This window comes from Protopterus annectens, chromosome 13.part0 (genome assembly GCF_019279795.1).
Source record: "Protopterus annectens isolate FY-2018-M chromosome 13.part0, PAN1.0, whole genome shotgun sequence".
Taxonomy (NCBI): Eukaryota; Metazoa; Chordata; order Ceratodontiformes; family Protopteridae; genus Protopterus; species Protopterus annectens.
Window position 1 is genome coordinate 921,359,926 of NC_056747.1, and position 12,780 is coordinate 921,372,705.

Sequence of the window (12,780 nt, forward strand, 5' to 3'; positions counted from 1 at the left end):
TCAAATGACAAAATGATCATGAAAGAACCAAAGTTGGAAGTGTATCCATCTTAATTAAAACCAAGTACACCTCGAGACTGGTTAAACAGTATGACTCTCTCAAATTACACCATGCCCAATTAACCACAGACAAAATACCCTGCCACATCATTGCCTGCTGTAGGACCCCCACCATGAACCAAGAAAAGCACACCACCTACCTAGACTTACTGGAGTCACTCGCCATACAGTCCAGCACCTTGGCCATGGGAGATCTCAACTATCCTTCCATCAACTGGGTGACATACATTAGCACAAACATGCTCACAAAGAGGTTCTTGGACTTTGTTGATACAAATGCTCTGGAAAAGATGGTCTGCACCCCTGCAAGGAGACGTTACTGCACCCCCTCCTGTAATGCCCTCCCTGGTAATGTTGGGTCTTAACGCAGTCTTGTTTGAAGCAACTTTTAGACCTAACACCCCCACAAGAACAAAAAAAAGCAAACTACAGCCTACTAAGCAATGGCATAAAAAGTTTTATACTCCTCACAATCACATACAACAATGACTCCTATGCAGGGGTGTACACAAATGCCCTGTAAAAACACTTAAGCAACTGTATAGACTCTGGTACCTGACTGGATCAAAACCAGATCCTCCTGAAGAAGCAAGCCACCCTGGTGGACCTCATGTATAAATAGATTATATAACAAGAGGAAGAAACTGATATCTAAGAACAAGAGGAAACTGACTCTCTCCTCTCCTTGAACAATTAAATGAAACATCTTGTAAAGTCCTCTAAAGCTAATTATGAAGCTAAAATAGTCTCCCTAGCTAAGGATAATCATAAGGCATTCTTTAACTATGTCCAAACTCTAAAAAGGAATTCCCAGCTATGTGCTAAACTGGTAGTAGATGGTATCACTCATGTTATACTGGATGAAATTGCTAACCTGCTCGCTGACAGATTTGGTGCAAACTTCATCCCCCAGTCCCCAGCCATACCCCAAAGCATACCTGACACCAGTCCTCTGCCGAGTATCTCTAGAGATCAGATCATATCTGCACTCTCCAAGGCCAAAAACATGGCTTCAGTGGGACCAGATAACATCCCAAGTTGTTTACTAAGTAGTCTAAAACAGGACCTAGCAGATCCACTTGCCATTCTCTTTAACTATAGCCTGAGATCTGGCCTTGTCCAGCAGAGTGGAGAACAGCAACAGTTACCCCCTTGCACAAAGGGGGGCCATCAACCAACCCTTAGAACTATAGACCCAAAACTCTAACCAGCCTCATCTGCAAGGCCATGGAAAGAATCATCATGGACCTTATCAACAAGGACTTAGGCTAACTTCAAACTCTAGACCCAAACCAGTTTGGCTTTGTTAAGGGTAGATCATGTTTATTAAATGTAGTAGACTTCTTTGAGAAAGTCACCAAAGCCCTGAATGAAGGTAAGATATTGCATTCCACCTATCGTGACCTATCTAAGGCTTTTGACATAATTCCTCACTCAGGTATTATTGAGAAACTCTCCCAGCTGTGGGTTAACCCTTACTTCACTAGATGGTAGAGAATTGGCTCACCGACAGAACACATTCTGTGAAAGTTGGTGACTCTACCTCTACAAGTAGACCCGTCACCAGTGACATACCACAAAGATCTGTGCTGGGCCCTTTACTGTTTGGATTCTATTTCTCGGAAGTCCAGGCTAAAGTAGATGGCCTTTGGCTTACCACGTTCGCTGATGATTGCAAATTGGGTGCAATCATTGAGTCCCCCAATGATGTTAGCATATTACAAGAGGGGATAACACAGATAAATGATTGTTGCCAAAGCTATGGTCTAAAAGTAAAGTGCATTATTATCCCCTTTGCAAAGCAGAATTCCTTGCCAATTACAATATTGACCCCCCCCCCCAAGTTCAAAGTCATTGGTGTGAGATCTGGGAATGCAGGTTGATAGCAATCTGAACTTCAACCGCCAAGTTTCCACAGTGGTAAGGAAAGTCTTTTATGCTACCCATCTCAAAAGTAAAGGCATCGTATGCAGGTCTAAGGATGTTATAACTCCACTGTACTTGACCCTCATCAGGCCATTAATAAGAGTACAATGCTCTGTTGTGCATGTACCTCAGCAGACACATACACCAGCTGGAGACACCACACAGGTTTCTCACCAAGAAAATATAGGGCCTCCAAACCATGACTTATGTGGCAAGACTGAAAGCCCTATCACTTTACCTTGTATTATATAGGCTGCTGAGATGCGACTTGAGCCTGGCGTACATGGCAGTCTCCAACCCTCCCCTGATGGAAATGCTGCACATCTGCAAGTTAAGTGGCACTAGAGTCACTCACTCACTCTTGGGATCTCAACCTAGCCTGTCACATTAATAGAACATGCTGGAGAGACAAATACATCTCCCAGAGATTGCTTCTATTCTGAAATAAACTTCCAGTTTACATGAACCAGAGCTCCTCACTGACCCTACTCAAGCAAAACATAGACAAATAGATGGGAGACTGCAAATTCACACTGGGGATGGCACCCATGTCCCTCATGGACAGGGGTAGTCAGTGTTGATCATAGATTTGCTGTGCGAATTACATCCATCTAACCAAGGACAATTGAGGCAACTTGGGATTAACATGGCTAGGCTTGTAAGGGCTCTAGGACAACTAGCCTAGTAACCACCTATGAACCTATAAGAACCTTCGGTCCTTAAATGGATTAGGTAACTCCTTAACCCATCCCCCGCTCCCCACACCAGGTAAACAATAAGATAAGGTTTATAGATTAGGGAACTCCTTAACCCATCCCCTGCTCACCACACCAGTTAGATAATAAGCCTAGATTCAGTTTAAGTTATTTTCAGATGAAGTTCAACTGAAAACTTTACAGTGAACAGCAGTGTTCAAAATGTGATTTAAATGAATAAAAGACTGACCAAAATACCAAAAATAGCCTAGTGTCTATGTTCCTCCCAAAATAGCAAACATTTCTTAAATTTTATAAATATATATTCTCCCTGAGAATTGTGTGATTTTGGAGTTAGTATATATTTAATTAGCAGGGGGGGGTGAGGGGCACAGGGGGACTTCCCCCTCTATAAAAACAGTGTTCTCTTTTTTGTGTGTCTTTTTTTGTTTTGCATGCACTGTGATTACTGCTAGGCGCATGCATAGTAGCATGTTGATGTGTATAGTGTTGAAGATTTTGTATCATCGTTATGTATACCAACATTTGGGTCATTCATCATATTTAAATAAATCCATGTATGCATATATCCATCCACAACCCCTTTTCCCATTTTTGCTTATGGGATCAGGGTGTCACTTCAAAAGTAACAGTCCTCTACAGCCAAGGTTCACACCAACATGTGACTAGCCCTGGCACAGCTATTCTTGCATACCACACACACACAAGCACACACACACAAGCACACATATATAGATATACACACATGTATATATATATATATATATATATATATGTGTGTGTGTGTGTTTGTGTGTATATATATATATATATATATATATATATATATATATATATATATATAGTTAGATATAGTGGCAATCTTCAAATTGCTCTGAAATTACCTTGAACAATCATCAACACACTTCTTGGCATCCTCTTAGGGTATTCCTCTTACCATGCAAGTTAAAAATAGTGTTTTTGCAGGGAAGTAAGCCCCCAGTAGCCCCATATTTATTCCAACTCTGAGATCACACAATCCCAGAGGAAAGGGCATATTCCCCAGCCCCATGGATTGTGCGATCTCACCCAACTGTTGATCATCCTTTTGTTGATGAAAGCGTCTTGACAAAACACAGGTCAATTTAAACTTCACTTGACTACTACCACATAATCCTGTACATGTATATAAATATATTGTATATATTTACCAAGCAAAATATTTTGCCTCCACCATATCCATTATATACTGACTTGATATAATATTAATCAGGCACATACTTAAAGCCTTCACCTAAAACTGATGCTCAGTGTTACTATAGTGCCTATCCGCATCTGAAGTAAATGAGGACATACCATCTTGTTGGGTTAAGACTGGATTTTTTTTCTAGCTTACATGTAATATCTTCAACATATGAAGCCCCCTGTAAAATATGTTTTTCTAAAATGTCATTGATTACTGTGCCTACGTTTTCCAGGAATTAATCTATACCACAGACTATAGGTCTTTCGGGGTGGAATTGCATTTTATGCATCTTCTGTAAGCAGTAAAACACAACCATTTAGAAGGTAGTAAAAATGCAACTTTTTATTAATTTCATCTTTCAAAAACTGCCTTAATATTACTCTCTTTCTTAACAGAGCACTTAATTCAGCTCTTACTTAGCACTTTCATATTTTCACTGTCAACTAATTTATAAGTGGAAGCATCTCTCAGATGCTCAAAACACATTAGCATATTTTTCTTCATTCATAACCACTGACTTATTTCTTCTATCTGCTATCCACTGTTGTTTATTCATGTTAAAAACGTTGTAGTTTTATTAAATTTACTAAACAGTGATTCAGGTTCATAGTGAGACATCTTACTAAAGTTTTCACTGCATGATTTTTGTAAGGATGGAAAATCACTTTTTAACACATATGCAGCATTGAAATGGTAATAAGTATTAACAATTAAATCATCTTCACCAACTTCAATGCACAAGAAAAATGTATTACTGCTCATCTGAAAAACATTGCTATCATCGTGGTACATAGAACTGCTTCCATCAAATGGTACAACGTTATAATTTATGACTGAATTTAAAACAATAATTTTTGTTGCCTGTAACTGTGGCACCACTGTAAGAATGGACTTTAAACGAAAAGTCAAAACTTTTCTCTGTGTAGCTGAAATTTCTGAGCCTGAAATATTTATGGTATTGTTCTCTAAAGTGTTCTCGTTATTGCATAAAGGCAAACAGTATAAGAGACGTGAGAAATGTATTAATGTTACCACTAGTGTCTGTACCTTGTTTTTTGCTGTTCAGACATTTTGCATGGAAGCATATGAGTTGTATGGATCCTTTTGAAATAATTGTTTTAGGATAGGTTTGTGCTACTGGTTTTGTTGGAGACACCATGAAAAAATGTTAAAATGTTAAAAGTATGTGATCCATTTTATGCTTAATTTAGGATACAGCTGGAATGTTTTACTATTAAGGTTAAACTTTCTGCATTTATAGAGCTGTGTATCTTTGTTTTTTATTCTTCCTGGAAAGCAGCAACAGGCGAGCTAGCAGAATAAACTTTTTACTTTTTATGTTGTCGAGAATAATTTTTATAATTTTATCATAACCAGGTGACTCAGATTAAAGAGAAAATATGTTTTTATTACTTCTTTTTCTTTGAGTTTGTTATACCTCAAAAGTAGAATATTTAGAGACTATGTGCATGGGAGCAAAGCTTTTGTGTTTCAATATATGGAGGGGCAAAGACCAAACCCTCTTGCCCCCATGAGAAAACACTTTGTTATAGGTTTTCTGTGGTGCTTTCCATGGTGATTTATGAGTTACCATTTTTGTGAGTTTTACATGTTTCACTTAAAATATTCTGAGTTTAGACTTTATGAAACTTACTGTTTCATTATAAATTCTCTGTAAACACATAATTCATATAGTAGTAGTGCATTTGATCAAACAGGTGTTCTCTAGCCGAATTATACTCCTCAGATGCTTTTCTCCAAAGCATAGAAGCATTGAAAAATTTCAGTTACTACAGAACTGCAGGACACAGCATTATTTAGATAAGTATATTGCCCCAGTTCCCTTCAATAAACACATCACACCAAATGATGTTTGACAACCTTTACTAAACTTCCAAAAACATAATTTTGTTACCCAATATTTATTAATTACAAGTGACACATAGTATAGTTGAGAATAACATCCATGTAATGTTACCAAGACAGCATGACCTCTCTCATCCTGATCCAGTAAGCAGTGTCCATACCGCCACTTGCTTACTTATGAAGTAGTGTACCACCACTCACTTCATTTACCATTTATTGAATTACACATCCAATCCAATAAACAGTTTTCCTCCACTCGCTTATTTTACTTATCAAGCAGCGTCCAGCCATTCAATTTCCTTTCCCAATTCATTGAACTGAACATCCAACACCAGGGGGAACAGAAGAGGGCAAGCCTGCCCCTCTCCCCTGCCCACCAGCCTGACCAGGTTGTCCCCCCCCGACCAAACTTTCAACAACCTAATCACCATTAAAAGGCATTAAACCAAACATCATTCAGTGTACGCCATCCTCACTAACCAAACTGGATCCATGGCATCACCTCCCAGAGCCCTATCACATAAATAGCTAAAGTAGCCAGCTACAAACATAAATAGCTAAAGTAGCCAGCTACCTAAATGGCTGAAAGTAAACCGCTGATCTCTCTTGCATGCTAAAGTAAGAAGTCATAACCTCATAACCTGGCATAACCACTGGGTACTAGCTAAATACTCATTTATGTAACTACAAATAGAAGCTTTTCAATGATTCCCAGGTCATTACCAGCCAACTGGACAACCAGAACATTAAACCCATTGCCACTTGAAACCACACAGAGGCAATTTGCTTACCATCTTGCCAAATTGCAGCCCCATTTTACCACCCAATGAATATGATAATCAAATGAGATCTCTTTTCAAAATTCAATTTATAGCAATCCTACCATCAAAGCAACTATCCATTATAAGTACCAAGACATTTAAATGACTATCATGGCATTTTAGCAGCACAAAGATGACAAGCCATACCACTTCCGTATTAAACAAATGCAAATGAGCCCTAATCCCCAACAACTCCAGCTGAACATCCTATGCCAGCTAACATGAAACTCTAAATACTCAGCATCCTCTCAATCATCCTTCCTTCCATCCAACAAGCCACATACCCAACTCCCCAAATTATACCCCCCAACTGAATATTGCATGCCTCATTTGTCAACAAATGGAAATCTCCATCAACCTCCCTATCCATCGGCCAAAAGGCTATCCCACCAAAATGCTCCAAAGGGCATCACAGTGCTAAAATAATGCACCAATGCACTAAACCTCACAAAAAGTACTCAAGTAACTTGGCGACATGCAACCTCAAGAGCCCAACAGCTTAATGTGCTTAAACCGCTGCTTGTTCTTGGCTATTCATTCAAAGCTTTCCTTCCCTTTGTTACATATGCATGCAGTAAGAAATTAAAACATAACCTACATCTGCAAGGAATCCCAAAATGATGCCTTGCTTAGGCTTTTTCTAATTTCAGTGTAGACAACGAAGCACCCAGTTCCTCACATATCCTACATACACTTAAGCTATACGTGTACCAAAACAACTCCTATCGGCCCAAACCTCAAGTCAAATGGTACAAGTGAGACTCTCTATCAAGCCGTAACCTAGTATGTGACAGTAGCAGAACCCACTTGAAGGACAGATTCATCTCCCAGAAGATACCACCTTTTGGAACTCCCACTTCATGTCAAACACCTGAAATAACCCCTATAAACAATTTCCCATGATCATATGAGTGTTGTAACTCCACCCCATCTGCAGGAGCCCTAAAACTTCTCTTAAACAATCCCCAACCCTGCTTTACCCCACCCCTAACATACCTCCTCCTTCTCACTTACCCCTACACTACCCCAACCTGCACTAACTCCGATGTGCCTTAATGAGCACCAAATAAAGTAAGATCAATTACTACCATTGTGCCCCACTCAAGCAACTGAGGCATCCATCCCAGCAGAATCCATTACCTTTCAAGCCACTGACTTTCACTCACTCTGTGCTCCCTCATCTGTGACCTCATTGCACACCACTCTAGCAACCGGGGCATCCACTGCAACCTTAGGCCGCCAACTGAATGTCAACTCATACTGCCCCATCTGAAAAAGAAATAAAACTGTAAATTCTCTGTACCCCCATATGCCAAAACTTCTTAATGACAACATCAGCTACTGTCAGGACTTACCTTGTTCATCAACTACACGGCTACTACTCTACCCCTCATCCCATATCCTCAATAACCTGGTACTGATGTTTCCCCCAACAAATACTTACGCAGCCAGCAAAGGAACATACTACCAAATGGTTTTATAAAACAAGCAGCAGTAATTGAACCTATGCTTTTAAATGACCCTGGTAGAACACAGAACTGAAATTGAGCTTCTATTTAACTGTGTGATTGCCATACAAAATCAAGTTATTTTCATATGAACCCTAACAACATTACAGTAAACGAGTACTATCAGGATAGTCACAGACAACCACTCTTACACAAAAGTACATATTCACCTTTAGAGAGTATGACCTTGACAGCTACTCCCATGTGTTGCTTCATTCCACAATCATCTCTATCGACATGAACCAGCAACCAAACTAAGATGCTTATCAAAGAGTAAATACCCTCATAAAATACCATACCTCTCGAGTTAACCTCCTTTCAAGAAATGTCCCTCATATGGGGTCAAAAAAGTTCATATTCCTTAACTTCCACCTTGACAAGTCTGTCACACATTCCAAATTAAATATTTTACTGAAAACAATGACAAATAGAATTGAATCCTATTATTATATTAACAGGCATATACTGCAAATACATTTGTCCCATTTTAACCATACTATGAGCTTCCATTTGTTAATGAGTCATTACCAAATGTTCCCCGTTATACCCCTCCTTCCACATTATAAGCAACATTCCTAACTCTTGAAGATGAGAGGATAAACTGTCAGGGTAAAGCTGAAACCCATCTATACAACTGCCAATACAGAAGATTACAGTGCCTGCCATGGTATCTGTCAAAGAGGAAGCTTACCTACCACAACCCCCCATACCATTACTGAATATCCAAAAGGGGTTTGCTGAAATGCGTGCACATAGTAATGGCCTCACAAAATATCAGTGACATGTCTTATCCTACCATCTCCCACTGCTTAACTCCACACATCAATAAATACTTTGTAGAGTGTTAAGGCTCCCCATTTTCCTCACGCTTAACCCAAATGACCTTGATTCTAGTATTGTTGTTATAAATTTAGCAAGTTTGAAGATTAACCGAAACTGCATTAGCTTGCCTCTCCTGACTGGTATTAAATCCTAGCCAACTGTATAACCTTACGTAGTGACTTCCCTCCCTACCAGTTTCCCAGCATCCTGAAGATTCTGAGTAACAAACCAAAATAAGGAGACACCTCTGTGTACTTTCCCTGCAACTCTGTACCTGGTGTGAGAAGAAAACCCACTGCCTTCTGACTTTCCAGACTCAAAGGCAAATACCATACCTGTTGAGACACTGACACTGTAGTATTGGAGAAGGGGTTACAAATCCCATAATAGGGACAAATTGTAAATATCTCAGTGCTTATGCATTAACGCAACCAGGAGCGAAGACGAAGTACATGACAGGATGTCCCCACTACGACTCCATATTCAAAACACTTTAATGCAATACCAAAGGGGCAAGAATAATTGCAACTGTGCAGCAGTAAGCCTTTAAGCTGAGGAAAAAAAAAGGTATAACCCAGTCATTTGGAGAAACTGTGGTTGTGGTTCTCTTGAAAAGTCTTGTAATTTCAATAGTCCAATTCTGTGGCCCTGAACAACTGGCAAAAATACGTAGTTCTTATTTCAAAGCATACTATATTGGGTACAGTTAGGCAGCAGAGTTTCAACACTTTTAAATTTTCCAGCCTCTATAAACTATGTTTCTAGTAAATACTAACTGAAAATAACTCCGGTGTGTACATAGAATATACCTGCATAAACCAGTGATCCATATGGCTACCCATCCTGTCAACCTCTTAAGAGATGTCCTGCTTATCCTAACAACTCTAACAACTGAAGCAACTGCTTATCCTAACAACTCCTAACAACTCTGTGGGTGGGATGTTGGCATAATTGTCAAGGTATTTACCTTACAGACACAAGGTACAGTGTTTGATTTTCCCATGGGGTAATTGCCTAGGCTTAAAATGGCCTGCAAAGGCAGTTAGCCTAGTACTAATCTATGACTCTGACTCTATTACATCTGCACCACCAACTGCTCTTATATTTCTAAGTACACAAATCATCTCAGTGACTTAAATCTGATTGGCTCTTCCATAGTAAGACCAGCAATTTCAATTAATAAGCAAAGTACACTCATGTAACAACACAACAACACAACAAGCCTGTTTACTAAATGTTTTCTTAAACGGGTGACAAACATACAGGCAGCTTGTAAATTTTAGCACCAAGATCCTGTATCAAAAGGGGACCATCTCAAACAGTGCAGTACAGTTTCTACACATCAGCCAAATGATTGTCCTCATATGAAGTGTGAAATTCAAATGACTGTCACCCCACACCCCCTAACTAATATACCAATGCCAATATTGCACTACAGTGGAGAAAAGGGGTAAATTCCCTTTGTTTTTCTCCTCATAAAAATAAATAAATAAAGCAGTTAAAGTACTTTTGTGAGTTATTTCCTGGTAATATGCCCGAATGCAGAAAAATAATTGCCACTTCAGACTCTTCAACAGATCTACTTATAGTGTAGAATAAAGTTAATATCTGGATCCAAAACTTCTGCCTTTTTTTTTCCCTCTCCATCGAGAATTATATTTCTATGAGTCATCACAGAAAACATTGAAAGCAAATATATTTGTCAGCCCTCGCGGATTTTCTACATGCACACACACACATGAAAAATATACTCTGTACAGCTGTAAGGGACTGTCACCATGAGTATAAAGCTCAGTCAAACCCTATGCATCTGTAAGGAACAGCTGTTACTCCTAGGCTATGCTTTTCCCCTATGAACCTACTCTTGTCCCGTCCCCTGGAGCCTGTTCCAGAAAACTGGCAGCCCTGACTAAAAACAAACTGAAAACTCACCTGAAGGAATCCTCTGCAGCCCCTGATAATACCATTATGCTGTTTGTTGAAGTACCGTGTAGACATTTTCTTAGCAACCCATCCCCTTGGAAATTGAAGTGCCACTCCCAATCTTAACCCTTCCAGTCAAATGTCACTGCACGAAATAAGGGCAAAGTCCTCAATAAAACTGGGGTGGTGGCCTATACTAAGGAGAATTTCAAATATTGACCTTACAACTAAGAAGAAAGTTAATAAAGTAGCAGGTGCCTTATTAGATTGGCCTGCTGGAGCTCCACCATGCATGAGCAGAACACAGCCATTATCTGAGCAAGCTCGCAGCCCATGAAAGGTGTTTGTGGCTTCACTATACAGCTTCCAAGTGCCAGAATGATGGGAGATGAACCACCACTATAATTACCAATAACAGCATCCACTACGCAAAAGACCCCTCATGCTCTAATCTTAGCTACCTAGCAATACTTCCTTGCTGCCAGACCTCCCCCACCAACACAGCCTAATCACCATACCACCACAAACTGCTGTCAACCTGCCTGCCAGTTTTTTTTTAAATCAGCCACTACCACAGCCAAATCCCTACCCTGACCACTCAACACCTCTCCTCCAGATCTTACCCCAATGGCTGACCACCCACAAATCCAAAAGGGGAGACTACAGCAGCACCTGCAACCCTATGCATTCATCAGGCCATGAGGCAGTAAAAGTAAACCAATCAATGACAACCCCACCACAACACCTCACCATCCCACAAAGCTCCACTATGGTATGCAACCCAACCACTCACACTAAAGGAAGCCCAGTTCTAGAAGGGATACCACAGCATTTCTGCAGAAAATGCAACATCAACAACAGACCCGCAACCAGTGTTACTGTAATGCACATTAAAAGACAGATTACCATCATGTGATCCTAAGAGGCTGAAGGAAGAGTGTATAGCCAAGAAAAAAAAGAGGTGGGAGAGACCCGAGCCTGGCCAAACATGTACATATGTGCCCTAAGACCTCTGTATGCCAAACCCAGGCAGCAGCTCTAATTATTTTCAATAAACTAATAAAGCAATAAAGTAAAGATCCTCTGACCATGAGCAGCTGCACTGCTACAGGCAAGAAGCTCATCCGATTCCAATCCCCAACAACTAAGTATAGTCCAAGGCCTGCCTATACCAGAATACCTACAGGTCATCACATGCATGTTAACTTGCAGTAGCAAGTTCACGCCAAAATGTGATTCCTCATCCAGTTACACTTCAGTAAACCCCTTAAGCCCTCCCTACCCTTACCTCATTTCCTCCCAATCATCCCTCATTCCCATTTAACCCTTTCATCCCTCTCATCCTCTTAATTCCTACTATATTTATCTCACCACACCTGAAGATGTCCATGGACAAATTGGTTTGTTACCAAACCTCATTTATCACTTCAAGACACAGCAACAACAGAGCAGATGTATTTAAGAAAGGTGTGTTTGTTTGGGACTCTGCCTCATTCAGAGGGGGGATTTGGATATAATGTTTTAAGTAAATGTATGGCTTACTTAATGCAACTTTGTGCAGGATTTTGATATATCCCTGCATTAGAAGGGTGAATTTAGAGCAATTTGAAGAACTATCTTTTAAGTAACTGGTCTCTACCCACTTTATGGGTATCTCTCCATTAGGTTCTCTTGACTCATAACACATCCTGAATTCATATATGTTTCATTTCAGAAACCTAGTCCTGGTAGATCTTATAAACTTACTTTCATCATCACATTCCGTTAGTTTTAGAAAAATTGCTTTGCAGTTCATATCTTATGTTCTAGTGCCTCAGTCATTTAATGATTACTAAAACAATAGTAGCCTCTCATTGTGGCTATGCATATTACCAGCTGGGCTAAGTGCAGTTCTGTCTAAATATGTTTACCAG

The 12,780-nt window shown here is 39.8% G+C and overlaps 1 protein-coding gene across 1 annotated transcript in view; it reads left to right on the plus strand.

Annotated features, from left to right (window-relative positions):
- The window catches only part of CNTNAP1 (contactin associated protein 1), a 941,217-nt gene that overhangs the window by 807,279 nt on the left and 121,158 nt on the right, over positions 1-12,780 (plus strand). The window lies entirely within an intron of this gene.